This window comes from Mirounga leonina, unplaced genomic scaffold, assembly GCF_011800145.1.
Source record: "Mirounga leonina isolate KUSES-001 unplaced genomic scaffold, KU_Mleo_1.0 Mir_53, whole genome shotgun sequence".
Lineage (NCBI taxonomy): Eukaryota > Metazoa > Chordata > Mammalia > Carnivora > Phocidae > Mirounga > Mirounga leonina.
Window position 1 is genome coordinate 80173521 of NW_023270807.1, and position 17300 is coordinate 80190820.

Here is a 17300-nt window from a genome sequence, read left to right on the forward strand (position 1 = left end):
TAGAATCGCAGTTTGCTTTCTTTATAAGAGTAGGATTTTTTTTTTTTTTACATAGGATTTTTTTCCCCTGTAGAAAAGCACTCTAGAAAAAAAGATGCTATGTACATAATGTTATTAAAATATCTACAATGGGATTTTACTTTTCCTAGTTTCGCTTCAAATGTGTAATTACAATCATTCACTGCTGAGTCCTCACTTGAATCCCACTTGAATCCCAAATTTATCCACAATTTAGCAAAGAAAATAATAAAAAGAAATTTAAGGTAGAAGAAATGGAAACTTCATAGACTAGTTACAGAAGAATAACATCTTTCTAATTGCCTTTTTTGGATCCAGATCTTCTGGAGTTTGGACTATAGTTCAAGAAATCCCATGTTAGGGGGCAGATGGATTGATTTATAATACCCTTCTGCTGTATAATTTAGATAAACCATTTATTTAGTCTGTGATTCCATTGCACCTACTATAAAATGGGACTCATAATCTTTTACTTATCTGAAAGCAAGAGACGGATCTCAGAGTACCCCTAACAGGAAAATCAAAAAGTTCTTCCTTTTCCTTCTTGTAGCATGCTATACCCTTAGATAGTTGTCAGTCACAACTTAAAGAATGTGGAGGTAGGGCTTCAATTCAAAAGCATGAGTTTCTCTTTATACTTTCATGGAGTTTTTTAGACCATATGTTTTTTTTAAAGCTAACAAGTGAAAAATTCTTTTGGGAGAAAAATATGAGGAAAAATTGAAATTAAACTTAGTCCTAATTAAAACAACATCAGTTCATTCAGCAGAGATTTATTGAACATTTAGTTTGTGCTAAGATTACAAAAGTGAGCAAAGCACACATTAAACATACTTTTGTGGCATGTCACAGTGGTTAAAGGAAGAACAAATGAGCCTAGAATTAAACATTATTCGGCTGAAGATAAATCAGCTGTTAGGTACTTTTTCTAAGCTGTATAACATTTCTTTTTAAGGCTTGTTTAAACAGAATTGGAAATTAATGAGATGGTTTACAAATGAGCCAATGCACACCCAGATTTTTCTCTAGAAAACAAGGATACCAGACAGCATGTGAGGATGAGGCAGGAAGGTGGAAGGAAGATCAACAGAAAACACTGGAATTTATTGGGCCTCCCAGTATTATCTTGTCTGAAAATTTATGACCAATGAATAAGAGTCATCGTTTAGCATGACGTCTGTGACAATCATAGGAAGTATGCTATGCGTACTATAAACGTAGTTGGCATTGTTAGGTAAAGCTTGTAATGGAATGACATAGTTTGGCTGAGCAAATTTCCCTTTTCAGCACATTGACTAATTTCTATAGTTGAACTTTCATGCTAGTTCACTAACTGGAATTACTTTTACCAAACAAATATTAAAATAGTGTGTGTTTAAAAATAGTACATTTTTGTCCATCTCATGGGGACATTTTTCAAACCGTTTATGGTAACCCCTTGACCACTACATGGAACATACCATCCAGTCTACTTAAAGCATCACTTTGACAAACACATAACAACATGTTATTTGGATTTCTTATGCCAGTCTGTTGATGACCTTTCTTAACATCAATTGATAGCTTTAAAGATGTCAGTTGCCAGAATTCAGAGCCTTAAAAATAGCATGATCCAATTCTTTTCTGTATGTTTTACTAACTTGTGAAAACTTTTGAGTAAAGAAAGGTAAATATCAGGTGCTCTTATATGTATTATCTCTTGTAAACCTTACAACAACTCACAATATATTTTAACTGTTTTATAAATGAAGAAACTGGTGCTCAAAACCATTAAGCTATTGACCAAAGTGACAGCCAGGAATGGTAGATGTAAGAGTATACCCAGATCTTCTGACTTAAAGCACAGCTTTCTCATTACACTCTGCTTTTCATCAAGAAGACAATGCCGGAGGAGGTTTAAATGAGGGAGAGTTCTCTCTACAGCTGAGATTGTACTATGAATGGCTCCTTAGACAAGAAATGAGGTTGAGAGAGAGTAGACTGAGCTAACTGACCGAAGTGGTTACTCGGGAAGAGCAGTGAGAAGCCTTTAAGCTGTTTTTAAAGCAGGGGCCTGATAAAATCTTAACTATTGTTCCTAAAAGATTACTCTAATTGCTAAATGGTAGCACTAGTCGTGGTGGGAAATGGAAAGATGTGAGCTCTCTTAGCTAAGGATGTAGATTCCATAGGGAAGAGTGGTTGGAGATGAGGGTGAGTGGGGCTCCTAGAATCCTGGCTTTGGCAACTAGATTGATGCCATTTATGTCAATAGAAAATATTAGAGAAAGAGCACGTGTGGATTAGGTGTACAACATGTTTTAGTAGGTAGGAAGATTTGGGGGAGTAGTGTATGCAGCATAATCCCCTCAAATTACTTAAGAGGGAAAAAAGAGCCAGGGAAGTAGGCCAGCAGACTGAAGTCATTTTGTAGTAAACCCTAGAGTAGAAACAACTCCTGTGGCCATTCTGTAACAACAAAGGCCAAACAGCAGATAGGTTCGAGGAATGGCCTTCCAGAGAAGCGTTCTGTGGATCTTCTGGCAATTTGATTCTTATTTGTTTAATTAATTGTCATTTCAAAGAGAATTATCTGCTCACTGGATCAACACTTATTTCACAATCTCCTTATTTCCTTATTCCAAGAGATGCAAATCTAAAAAGTTACTATAACCTGTTACCCTAGTCTAACATGACTCATGATAGGGCACAATTTTAAAACAACAAACCAATTACACGTACTCTCATCAAATACACTTGTCAGTTTTCTCATCAAATGTATTCTTACTCTATTCTCGGGAATGGTTAGATTCAGATCTGGCCTTAGTTGGTAAAGGATCATTTATGCCCACTGTTAACTATAACATATCAGTATAATTTTGTACAGCTTATGAACATTGTCTTGTTTGAGTTTTTCAATACCCGCGCCCCGAAACGAGCAGGGCAGGTTTTACCATTCTCGTTTTACAGATCAAGCTTAAAGATGTTAAGTGATTTGTATAGTATCACAAAGCTAGTAAATTTGAGCAGAACTCAATCTCAAATTTCTGAAAGGGGCATATTTGTTTTGTTTTACTACAAGTCCTTGGCCTTTCCTGCATGACCACAATCCCCATTTATCTCCTGTGAAGTTCCTTCTATTAGTATAATTTCTTTGGTGTTTCACAGTAAAAGCATGTGAATTAGGGGAAATCTCTATTATGGATTAGATTATTCTTACCGGCTGACAAGGTGAATTGGTGGATCATTAAGGTCCTTTGCCTTTAAATACCAATGTGTGAGCCCTTGGGGTAGGGGGGACACACACGCTGAGGGAAAAGACTGGTAAATAAGCCACTTTAAAGATTAAACAAAAATGCTTTCAAATCTAAAAATAAAATCTAAGCCCACAGATCCCCTAATAGTCCTTATAAACTAAAAGAAACTAAAAATAGAGACTTGTAGTGATATACAGTTGTTCCTCCTTATCTGCAGGGGACACATTCCAAGACCCCCCAAGTGGATGCCTGAAACCAGGGATAGTACCAAACCCTATATGTACTGTTTTTTTCTACACACACATACCTATGATAAAGTTTAATTTATAAATTAGGCACAGTAAGAAGTTAACAATAATAACTAATAATAAAATAGAGCAATTATAACATACTGTCATAAAGGTAATGTGAATGTGCTCTCCCTCTCAAAATATCTTATTGTACTGTACTCCCCCCACCTTCTTCTTGTGATGATATGAGATGACAAAATGCCTACATGATTAAATGAAGTGAGGCAAATAACATAAACACTAGGCTACTAGTGACCTTCTGACACTGTGTCAGAAGGAGGATCATCTGCTCCCAAAATATGGTTCCACAGATAACAAACTGGAAAGCAAAACCGCAGATAAGGCGGGGGCGGGGGTGGACCATAATATTCTGTTAAATGATTTAAAAAAGACCTTTCCCATTCTGCTATTTCACTGTCTATAATTAGTATTTTTGTTAAAGAGTAATGAATTAGGATTCTGAAATCAGCTCCCTCATAAAAATTGATCAGTGCACCTTCTGGTGATTCAGTGTTCAAACCAGCATGCCTGTTGGGGGTATGGTGAGGCAAAATGAGCCATGGTGTGTCTCTTTTTGTAACAAAAGGTTTTGGCTCTGTAGTCTCAATGTAGAGTGATTATTTATAATGGACCCCAGGAAAATGTGTTTTATCCCGTGAGGAGGGCAGAAAACCAGAGGAATAACCAGCAGGTGTCTTTGCTCCTTCTCTGGGCAGTTTTCATGACTAACTTTCCAGGTCCTGTCTCCACAATGACTATCACCAGAACTGAACATCAGGAACTGATCTCAAACTCTGGAAAATGTAATCGGATATTGATGCCGTAAGAAACTAAGCTTAGCTTCAGCATTTTGGCTCTCTTCGGCTTTGGAAAGCTCTCTAAATTCATGCATGCTCAGGTGTGATGGTTGAAATGCTGGGTTAGAAGAATCCCCCCAACTTTGTTTTCTGAACTCCTATAACACATAAACGTTTCCTAAAATTCCATCACCTTTCAAAACCGTAATGTTTCCTTGTTATCTTCACTAAACTCCTTAGTCTGCTATTCATGCTCCTTATGTTTGGTCTTAACTTTTGCTCCCCTTTATTTCTCTCCATAAATTTTATGTTTTAGTGAAATAAAAAAAAAAACCCTGAAGAGTGCCACTAAGGCTAGGTGATCCTTCCTTGTGAAGGCACTAAAATTCCATAAGTCTCAGTTCTTGATTTAGAGGGTTTTATTTTTTATAAAATGAAGGAATTTATTTGTTCTTTATGGTTTATTATGAACCCATCAATATGCCTGGTCCTGGTCTATCTCTTTGGGATATAAAGGGAGAATAAGACAACTCCAAGCCCCCAGGACCTCAATATAATCACTTTTACCTGCTTTTCTCCCTCCCTCAGTCACCTGCCCTTCTAGTTGGATATCTCTGAATCCCTATATCTCAATTAATTACATCATTTTGTTCCTTATCTCCCCAGTTAGAAACACCCAAATCAACATTTATTATTCCTTCATTTACCCATTTATTAGTTTTTTTTCATTTACCCGTTTAAAATTGATTGTCAAATCCTGTCAACCTTGCCCATTCTTCTTCGGAAATAACTTTAAAATCCATGCCCTCTTTTTGCATTACTCCCATTAATGCTATTCTAATTCAGCAAACAGCAGTGCCAGGTATCAAACATAACATAACATCCTATTAACTCAACTTTTAGCTTTTCCTCCCCAGAAATTCTTCTCTTTGTCATCAGAGAATTTGCTTAAAACCAAATTAAATCATGTGACTAGGCTCCCTGCTCGGCAGGGAGTCTGCTTCTCCCTCTGACCCTCCTCCCTCTCGTGCTCTCTGTCTCTCATTCTCTCTGTCTCAAATAAATAAATAAAAATATTTAAAAAAAAAATCATGTGACTGATTTGTCTATAAACAGTTCCTTCAATTATATAAAAGATTAAATTCAAACCCCCACCAGTTTCCCCATATTTTCCAAAATCCAGCTCAGATGTCAGGATTCCCAAGTAGATGGTTCCGGATGGTTAGTAGTCTCCTTTCTGCTAAGGCCTTGTACATAATATTTACCGCACTGGCTTTACTTTGTTTATGGTCTCTCACCATACTTCAGACTCCTAGGTTTTATCCATCTTTCCATCCAAAGCACCAAGCACTGTTTAACAAATTCTCTTAAGGAAAAAGGAGAAAATGGATTGGGTGTGCTCTATAGTACTAGAACTTCCTGAAAGACAGGCAGGTCTACGTTCAAAATGGGGAGATGTTTTAAGATGTTCAATATGTAGAGATGCTATAAAATAATTATACTGGCTGCTCCCAAAACATAGGATTTATTTTACTAGACATGATTAAATGGACTGTTCTGGAGAGGCTGTTTGAACCAAATCCCACTAAACTTCCAAAGGTTTATGATTCTGTCAGCTAGAAGCTAATTAACTATGTGGACCACAGTGTTCTCATCTGAAATTAAAGAGAGAAGGAAGAGCTCTAAAATCCTTTTAAATTCCACTGTTATATTCACCATTCTCCCAAATCTTCTTTATGTACTCATGCATAACACTCTTGCTCCTAACACTGTCTTCCTTCCTTTTTATTTGCCTAAGGCCTTTTCCTTCAAGTCCCATAACTGTTCCTGACTGCTCTCTGGCATCTTCACATATCTCAGCCATCAGCAACTGCCCCTGCCTTGGAATTTCTGCTCTGCTAAATTTCTAGTCTATATATTTATGGGCCCTAAAATATAAAAAGACTGTTTTACTAACTGTATAGTAGGCTTCTTGCGTTGGAGACCATGTTTTGTTTCTGAGTCCCTAGAAGAGTAATCACCGAATAAATACTTATTTGTGAAAATGGCAATGATGTGATACTAAAAGTAGGGTATCACCTGTGTCACATTCACCTGGAATGCTTCACCGAGATGCCACTACCTGGAACCCCCTCTTCATTCCTGAATCAGAATCTTTTGGAATGAAACCTATGTATTCGTATTACTCAAAAGTACTCCAGCTCAGTTTTACACACAGTACACTTTCAGTTTTAGAGCCTTACTGGCAAAGACTTTCAGGTTCTCTATACCATTCTGGTATCATTTCTATGGCACGCCTTACCTCTTTCTTTTTTTTTTTTTTTTTAAGTTTTTATTTATTTATTTGAGACAGAGAGAATGAGAGAGACAGAGAGCACATGAGAGGGGGGAGGGTCAGAGGGAGGAGCAGACTCCCTGCAGAGCAGGGAGCCCGATGTGGGACTCGATCCCGGGACTCCAGGATCATGACCTGAGCCGAAGGCAGTCGCTTAACCAACTGAGCCACCCAGGCGCCCCGCGCCTTACCTCTTTCCATCTGTTTGAGCAGGTCCTTGTCTTCAGTGGGTTGCTAGAGTCCCAGAGGCCTTCCTGCTCAAAATGTTGTGTGAGACCACCATATCTGATACTCACTAAATGCTGCATCTGTGGTCCTTAAAAAGTAGCCTCTTTCTATGACTGTTAGTCCCTGGCTCTCCAAAGTTACCCAAATCACCTGTGTTAGAAGAAGCATCAGCATCTGCCCTCTCTACAGCCTCCTTGCTTGGAGGTTTTGAGAGTCATTATTGACTAAAGCTTCACAGCTGCCTGGAATAAGAGTGGAGATAGCACAAGGTTGTAGTTAGTACTTCTTGGGTAAAATGAAATGCTGTACACATAGTGACTTTTTTTTTTTTAAAGATTTTATTTATTTATTTGAGAGAGAGCACATGAGAGGGGGGAGGGTCGGGAGGGTCAGAGGGAGAAGCAGACTCCCTGCCAAGCAGGGAGCCCGATGCGGGACTCGATCTAGAGACTCCAGGATCATGACCTGAGCCGAAGGCAGTCTCCTAACCAACTGAGCCACCCAGGCGCCCCACATAGTGACTTGTTATGAGTGCCTGTAAGAGTGCTAGATGCTTACACGTGATCTCATTTAATCGCCCCAGTATCTGTCAAGTAGATATTCCCATGTTACAGATGAGAAAGCTTAGGTTCAAAAAGGTTGAGCAACTTGTGTCTCAATAATCAGACTGTGAACTCCTTGATACAGATGATTGGTTTTATTCGTCTTTAGATGCTCATTCACAAGCTGTGCATGGATGTTGGATAGTTTAATTATCTAAATGAGTAGCTGAATAAAGAGATAAATTTTGGTTATTCAGCTAGCAAATGTCAGAACTCTGTATGAGTCCAAAGTCAGTTCACCATCCCCCAGTCCCTGTGCTCGTCTGGGAAGAGTGCAGGACTCATTTCTGAATGAGGTAGTGATGCAGTAAACCATGCACATGAAGTACAAAAATGCATCAAACTCACAAAGGTGCGTGTCAGCACCTTCTGCTCTGTCAGCAATTTTGTGAATCTAGGAGAAAAATCCACTTATTTTTTCTGCTCAGGATGTGACACATAAAGCTGGATTTATTTAATGGTATACCCACTATTTGCACATCTTCTTGTGCCTGTTAAAATACCGCAAGTTTTTCGCCTGCTGTTTGCTTATGCTAAGACTTCAGCCATCAGATATGCTACTTTAGCATGCTATGTGGCAAGAAGATCCAAGTTTATTCATAATATAACAAAGTAGAGTTTGTTTTTAACACAAACTGAAGTTTGTTTCGTTCAAGAATGCAAACTTAGTAGTTATGGAATCACACCCATGCAGATTCATTACCATTAAACTATCACATTTTCTGTTTATGGTGATTTCTAATTAATTCTCTCCTTTAAAAAAAAAAAAAAAAAGGAATGGCTCTCTCAGCCAGACCAGAGCACATAATGATTCCCACTGTTGGATGAACACTGTTGGATCTGTCTCACGAAAAATGCTGTTATTACCACCCACTAACTCATCAACAGGTCCTGGCTCTCTATGGAATCTGGGTCTCCATTACCCCTATCCACTCTCTCCTGTCCTCTATTCACCTCCACTTGGGAACATGGCCACTTGGAAAAGGGGAAGTTTTCCCTCCCTTAGCAACAGCTGTACATGCTGATTCAGTACCTTACATTTTATACCCGTAGCAGGGTGCATTAACCTTACGATAAATTTTCGACTTGTGGTTAGGAAAGAAACACTATTTTTTGGTTGTACAAAATGCTTTCTGTTGCAGTGTTAACAGCAGAATTAACTATAGCTATCTGGTAGGTCACAGGAAAACTAATATGGTTTTCACTACTTTTGAAGGACCAACTTTGGAATTAGCCCACAAGTTATTAATTTATTTAATGGAAAAAAAGAACATAACATAGAGATTCTAAAAGGAAGATTAGAAGTGAAAACTATAATGTTGTTGCTCTAAATTACCTAGACTTTGCCAATGTGCATCACTAATACTAAAAATTGAGAAAAATACAGAAAAGCTTATATGCAAGATTGCAAAATGTTTTATTTTTTATTCTCTTTATTTGTTCTTATGACCTCTTATGTATTTCATAATTTTCCTGTTTCTCTTTACCACCACCACTATCCCCCACACATACACTCCAGGAAAAGAGAAAAATGTAAAACTCTGAAGCAAACTAAAATTACTACTCAAGAAAGATAGGAGAAACAAAGGAGAAATGAAATGTTTCCAAGAGCAAAGAACATGTAGATTGATGCACAGTCTCTTCAAAGATTAGAATCTGAATATAAATCTCTATCTTGTCGGGCTAGCTAGAACATTCTCCTCTAATATAAATATTGATAAAACAACATGTTTTCGAGGAATACAAGATGCTGGTTCCGTTTCATGATCCATAAAATTAACAAAAATTAAAGTGAATGATTATGTCAGGCAAAATGTGTTCTTTCCTTTCGTTCTGCTATTCACTTAGCAATGCACTTGGTATATAATACACTTGGTATATAATCCCAGCTGTTTACCTTGATCCACAAGGTTCTATAGGATCTGGCTCTACCCTCCTTCTCTAAACTCATCTCTCACCCTTCACAGTGCTGCAGCCTCATTGGTTTCCCTTGTGCTGTTCCTTATGCCTGTTTTTTTCCCATAGACTTAAAGTCTTTGCACTTGCTGATGTTCCACCTGGAATACTCTCCCTCCCTTAGCTTTTCATAGTTGACTCCTTCTCATTCTCCAGGTCTCAGCTAAAGGGTGACATTCTAAAAGATGCCTTCCTTGACCACTGTATTTAAAGTAGCTCCCCACGGTTATTCCCTGTCTTATTCACCTGTTTATTTCACTCACAACATCCATCAAAATCTTTAAGCATTTAATTGTTCACTTGATTAACATCATAAGATCAGGAACTAGATGCCTTGTTCACTCCTACATTTACTACATCACGTGTAGGGTTAGGTAAATAGTGAGTTATCAGAAATTTTTGTCGAAAACCTTAATCATGGTTTTCACAATGTATATACAATGCAGCCCATTTTCATCTGTCTTTCATTTCTAGTCCTAATTCTGTAGCCTGTGGAGAGACAGAGCACAGCCATTGGCCACCAAGTTGGCATCTAGCTGCCAAATATTCATCATAGCTTAGATTTCAGGAATTCTATATCTGTCATCATTTGCTAGCATTTTCATAATATTTTGAGCTGGCTTGATTTTAGTGGAAAGTCTAGCTAATTGCTATTTAATGTTAGGTCTGTTTTATTGCTGTGGTTTTATTTTAAAGTATTTATAGAATATAAATATTAGACTCCCTTCAGGAAATTATTATTCATTAAGAGAAAGAGAAAGATTTTCCAAGTCCTCAAAGAAATAGTTTCCATTAAAAACAGTATGTTTCCCCACATAATAATGGTGGAGCCCTAACTGGGCTGTATTCAGCAGCTGGTGAATACATTCCTCTCTGAGACTTTAGGAATTTGGTGAACCCATTGGTGTGGACACAAACTTTCAGAATATTCAAGGTTAATTCACTGGGACAAAAGATATGGCAGACTCTATTATCCCAACTGCTTCAGGTCAGTTAATGTATGTGCTATTGACTTTGGGAAAGGACCAAATAGAATGTGTGTCTCATGTGTCTAATTACGCATGTGGGCATCATGTGTCTAATTACATATATACATATATACAATATATACATATATGTATACACCATCAGATGATACTGCAAAAATAGCAAAATCTGTGTATGTTTGTATATATAAATATGTGGTTCTCTCAACAAATTACTAGTCAGAAATAATAGTAGAGGACTATGATAGGCCTCTATTCATCCAGATATCATCATTTGAGAATGTAAAGGAGTATTGTATACCAATAAGTAATTATATTCATTCAAACAGATTTTGATATTTTGTTGTCTATACCTAACAAATGGTTGTGGAAATTAGCCATTGTCTGTTCTGCCTTGGCTGCTATAAATAAGACACATTGACTCTCAATATTTTCTGGGGTTGATTCAATAGAATTTGAAAGAGACTGCCAAGTTATTCAAATTTTTAACATTAGATTTTTCTTAAAGTTAATAATGTCAAACATTCCATAGGATGCATGAAACATCTCTTTCCATGACCATAACACTATATTAAACTTAAAAATGATTCCATTACAATTAAGACCCAAGGTATGATAGAAATGTGCTGTCCTTACTTAGGCAAGAAACAAGTCTACATTTCCTTTAGGTGAAGAGATAGCTGAAGTAAATGGCACCTGGAAAAACTTTTATTATTTTATTTCAAATGATTTATTTCATAATTAAGTATCCTCACATTGTATGTGATTTGAAACTTTATTCCCTTATCAGATATTCATGGGCAAAGCCGACTTAAAATAGTTACTGTACTTTTCTATTAAGTATTTACCTCTCTGGCATCTTTATTATTTTTAAAAACACAAATAAATAGCTTATCTTTCATATTTACTGCCTTCGTCTGTTCAACAATCAAAAGTCTTTGTTGAGAACCCATTTAATGAGTAGCTGCCCTATGTAGAAGCTGGGAATTATCAAGAAAATTATGAAGACATTATCAGGACCGACTTTCAAGAAGCTTCCAATCAATGTGAACATCCTCATAAAAGGAGAGGACATGGAAGAAAGGACAGATGTAAAACTAGCTTTGATTATAGAATTCCACTGACCTCTTATCCCTACCCTGTCTCTCAAGGTCACTACAGGAAGAAGAGCAGGCAGTGACTGTTGTGAAGACAAGAATGCTTTAGAACGAATCTGGTCCTTAAATTATTATTAAAAAATAACTTTTATCAAATTTGTTAATTTATCTTTTATTCTCTGAATTATGAAATCACTACATTACTTTCATGTATTTAGCACTTACTGTGAACTTCAGTCAAAGCTTTTATAAACCTAAAGTCTACCAAATTTTGTACTTCTGGAAATTCTCTAGCCACAAATAAATGACCATCAGAGATAATTGGCAGCATGCAATATTGGATTTCTTCCACATAGCAATTTACGGTAGATGTGAGTACATTTGCAGTTGGGTTTTAGAAGGGGATTAAACTAAGGCAAATCCTTGAGGCTTACACTTAAATTCTTACAGAAACAGAGCTTAGATGTCAGTGCTGCAGTTGGTTTGGTACATCATAAATACTGAAGAGAACTAGCCAAAGATTGTGTATTTTTTTAAAAAATTTTATTTATTTATTTAAGAGAGAGAGACAGATAGTGACAGAGTTAGTGAGAGAGCACAAGCAGGAAGGAGCATCTGAGCAGGGAGCCTGACACGTGAGGCTCGATCCCGGGACCCTGGGATCATGACCTGAGCCGAAGGCAGATGCTTAACTGACGGAGCCACCCAGGCGCCCCCCAAAATTTTGTATTTACCAAATGCTCTACCATTTAAAACTCTATGTTCTGAATGTTTTATCAAAAAAGTTGAGGGGCATCTGGGTGGCTCAGTCGGTTAAGTGTCCAAGTCTTGATTTTGTCTCAGGTCATGATCTCAGGGTCATGAGATCAAGCCCCAAGTGGAGCCCCATGTCCATCCCCCTACCCCCTTTAGCTCTGTACTCAGCAGGGAGTCTGAGATTCTCTCTCTCTCTCTTTCTCTCTGCCCCTACCCCCCCGACACTCCCTCTTTCTCTCTCTAAAATAAATAAATCTTTTTAAAAAAGCTGGATTAACTCTCATGACAATAGCCTTTATGAACTGTTGCATCAGTTATGCATCACAAGATTATCAAATAGAGAAATAGTAGGAAGGCTCAACAACTATAGAAATTGAAGTCAGGGAGTATCGACAGTCTGACACTGAAAATTGGTTTAAGTTATGCATTAATATATATTCTTTTCATACTTAAACTTTGTATACCAGTTAAGAAAAGATGCTTTCCTATTTCCCAATTTTAGGGAAAGATACACTAATTTTACCATGTATTTGACACATTTGTAAAAAGAAAGTCCCAATTTAAAGTTCCCATGAATTTTGCCCATTTTTCCATTCGTATTTAACCTTGTTACATATACAACTAAAGTTTACTTATACATAAAGAGATTGTTACCAGATATCAAAGATCTAGGTTCTAACCTTTGATATAAACTTGCTATTTGTCTTACAGTTTCAGCATTTCTTTGAGTCCTAGTTTGAGGTTTCAAAATAAATAATTGTGATGGCTTCTATCCTTACTAACAATAGTTATCATAGTTAATTTAGCTTCCTGTGAGATGCATGCTTTGAAAGCAAAAGTGGTGTAGAAATACAAAGTATTGTTAAAAATCAGCTGAAAGTATGTCTTTTTCTCTTACCAATGTCCCTTATTTTGGACTATGTTTCCTTCTTCTGTCGTTCTTCAATTCCCCTTTCAAGATGTCTTCTCTAATTAAGTAGCTACAGCTAGAGACTCTCATTTACATCTCTGGCAACCATTACAATATTAAGTTCCATCTATTAAGCATCACTTCCTGGATATTTCATAAAATCTGCAAAATCAATGATCCCAACCCATGGGATCAGTTGCACTGAACTCATGCCAGTCTCCTTCTTGATGTGGATAATTGGGGTGTTCCCTCTAGCCCCACCATGGCCACTTACATAGTGATAACTTCAACTCATTTTCTTTTTTTATTTAAATTCAATTGACCAACATATAGTACATCATTAATTTCAGATGTAGATTTCAGTAATTCATCAGTTGTGTATAACACCCAGTGCTCATCACATCACATGCCCTCCTTAATGACCATCACCCAGTTACTCCTTCCCCCTGACCCCTCCCTTCCAGCAACCCTCAGTTTGTTTCCTATAGTTAAGAGTCTCTTATGGTTTCTCTCCCTCTTTGATGACTTCCCATTCAGTTTCCCTCCCTTCCTCTATGATCCTATGCACTGTCTCTTATATTCCACATATGTGTGAAACCAAATGATAATTGTCTTTCTGTGATTGACTTGTTTCACTCAGCATAATACCCTCCAGTTCCTTTCATGTCAATGTAAATGGTAAGTATTCATCCTTTCTAATAAACGAGTAATATGCCATTGTATATATATACATCACATCTTCTTTATCCATTCATCTGTCGATGGACATCTCAGCTCTTTCCACAGTTTGGCTATTGTGGACATTGCTGCTATAAACATTGGGGTGCAGGTGCCCCTTCGGATCAATACATTTGTATCTTTGGGGTAAATACCTAGTAGAGCAATTGCTGGGTCATAGGGTAGCTCTTTTTTTTTTTTTTAAGATTTTATTTATTTATTTGCCAGAGAGAGACACAGCAAGAGAGGGAACACAAGCAGGGGGAGTGGGAGAGGGAGAAGCAGGCTTCCCACCGAGCAGGGAGCCCAATGCGGGGCTCGATCCCAGGACCCTGGGATCATGACCTGAGGTGAAGGCAGACGCTTAACGACTAAGCCACCCAGGTGCCCCAGGGTAGCTCTATTTTTAACTTCTTGAGGAACCTCCATACTATTTTCCAAAGTGGCTGCACCAGCTTGCATTCCCACCAACAGTGTAAGAGGGTTCCCCTTTCTCCACATCCTCACCAACAGTTGTTGTTTCCTGACTTGTTCGTTTTAGCCATTCTGACTGGTGTGAGGTGGTATCTCATTGTGGTTTTGATTTGTAGTTCCCTGATGCCAAGTGATGTGAAGCAATTTTTCTTGTGTCTGTTGGCCATTTGTATGTCTTCTTTGGAGAAATGTCTGTTCATGTCTTCTGCCCATTTCTTGATTGGATTGTTTGTTTTTTGGGTGTTGAGTTTGATAAGTTCTTTATAGATCTTAGATAGTAGCCCCTTATCTGATATGTCATTTGCAAATATCTTCTCCCATTCTATAGGTTGCCTTTTAGTTTTGTTCAACTTGTTTTCTAAGATTAGGTTTAAACCTTAGATATTCTATGAAACCTCATCACCATTAACACCTCCATTGCTCATATGAAATAATAGCCCAAAAACATCGTTTGAAAAAAAGATGATTCAGAAATTCAAAATGAAGTTATTATTAGAATGGAAAAGAAGAAGTGTGAAAAAGTAGAATTTAATTTTCTGACTTTAGAATTCTAAGATTTTAAGGCTGAAAGAGTTGTTACAGTCAATCCAGACCAAAGCTTTCTGTGGTTTCTATGTAAAAAGTAAAAACTTGCCTTCAGATGAAGTTTGGGAAATTTGTACCTACTTGTGTAATACTGACTGTATAATTTGAGTGACCCTTGTACAGCATTTAAGAAACAATCACTATTCAACTGTAAAAGAAAAAAATTTAGAATCATAGAAACTGAGCTTCATAGTCTCAATTTTTCCCACTTCCCACAGCATAACACTGAAACCTTCCTGAAGAAATAAAGTTTGCCACCATTTGTGCCTGCCCATATTCAAAACTTCCTAATAAAACACAAACGGAAATTTTCCTTCCCAATTAGGACAATTATGTCTTCTTTACTTTTTCAAAAATCTACTTTGCCAAAAACTTTTGTCTAAAAAGGCAAAACATGAAAAAAACAAACAAGAATATAGCATAACGTGTTATGAGTTGACTGTGTTAGATTTCATCAGTGAAAGTTTTAAAGAAAGAATTGAGCAAGGTACTTTGGCACATCTCATAATTTTGGTGGGAACTGTTACCAACCATGGGACTTTTTATGGGGCCTTTTCCTGGAAAAGTTTCCAAACATCCAAAATCTAAAATTTTAAATGAAATGTATTTTAAGGTTTATCAGTTTCTGAGGCTTTGCACATATAAATCATGCTTATTTTCATAGCTGATTTCAAGTTATATTGTAATTGACAGAAGTTTCAAGGTGCTTGAAATTACAATTGTGTTTCCTTTGAGCAGCTGCATTTCAGAGATAGAGATAGGCTGTTGTGGACCAGTCAAACCCATCTTCATTCAAACTCAGAGTCCCTTCCTGCCCTGGGCTTGGAGTGATTTTCTTTCAAAGTGAGGTCCACTTCTCTATAGGCACTTCTTATGAGAAGTTTTCACAGGTTTTTACCTATAGCTCTCGTGTCTTAAAATGGACCAAACTAGCTTCTGAGCACAGGAAGCTCTCTTCATCTCTTTTCTTTTTAGGGTCTTTCCCTACATAAAATATGTACACATTTTCTGTAAGTCTCCAATGCTGACTTACTGGCATGAAAAATGATCCTGTTACTTGGAAAACAGTTTTCACTTACAAGTCCCCTAGGTCCTATAATGTCTAAACCTCCTGTGCCACTTTATATGTCCGCCCCACCCCATAGAGGAGTATGTACAGGAAAAGCAGACTTCCCTTCCCCCACACATTTCCTCAGTTTATTTACAAAACGTCCTGGAATGAGAATGAGCTGCTTGTGGTTCCTGTGGCTGATTCAGGGATGGTTTCCTCTAGGAAGAGGATGCTGATCACCCAAATGACCTCTCTGTAGCTAACCCTTGCACCCCTGTGGTAAGGCTGATTGGGCTTATGGGTACCCCTTTCTAACTAAGCCTGGTGGGATTTTTTTTGTGGTAAAGAACTTAGCAAGAACCAAACATCACTCTGAAGTCAGACCTGACAATGTCAAGGCCCATCAGAGCCCAACCCACCCCCACCACCACCTACAAAAGAAGTCAGAATACACAGAGATGCCTTTGCACTCCTGTGCATCAACCTTTGTTTCTCATAATGGTCACAGTTTTTCCCTTCTGGATTCCTAGAAGGACAATAAAGCTACTTATATTGTATTTGAACACAGAATACACAAGGAGAAGAAATTATCCCAAATACCAGATATGTGAGAGATGTACATCAGTCAGCAGTTTCCCCTCAGCTCAAATGTATGTGTTGATGACCAGTTAATAGTCATACGAAGATTTAAAGTTGTGAAGATCTTAAGTAAACATGAATCTTCCACATATTTGTTTATATTTATGCAGACTTGCTAATAAACAAGCTCACCACACACATGAATATGTGTAGCAATAGTCTTTAGTCATGTCCTCACCAAATATTTCACTTGAGTAGATGGAAGATGAAGACAAAAGAACTATAAGAATTTTCTCCCCAAAGATAGAATGTTGAACATTATAAATATCATAAATTATAATTAGTAATATAAACAACCACATATGATCATGTGGAAATACTAGTAAGATAAATATCACATTTTCATCATTGTATCCATTTGAACTGATAAATATAAAACTCATGTGAGAGGAAATATTTTAAGAAAGCATGGGAGGGTTCCAAGGAACTACATAATTTCAGAATCAATTTACATTGGAGCAAAAAGTAAAACTGTGTTCTCTAATAGACCACAGTTGAAAAAAGATATCCTAAAAGGAAGTGTCCTTACTCAAGTTAAGTTTTCGTCTATGTTGTCATCCTTGCTTGAAGAAATTAGATGCATGCTTTTCATCCATCACATAAATGACAAGCAAACTAATGTG

At 37.3% G+C, this 17300-nt stretch overlaps 1 protein-coding gene across 1 annotated transcript in view; it reads left to right on the forward strand.

The window, feature by feature from the left end:
- Nucleotides 1-17300, forward strand: part of RSPO3 (R-spondin 3) — an 89403-nt gene that overhangs the window by 15203 nt on the left and 56900 nt on the right. The gene's annotated exons all lie outside the window — the stretch shown is intronic.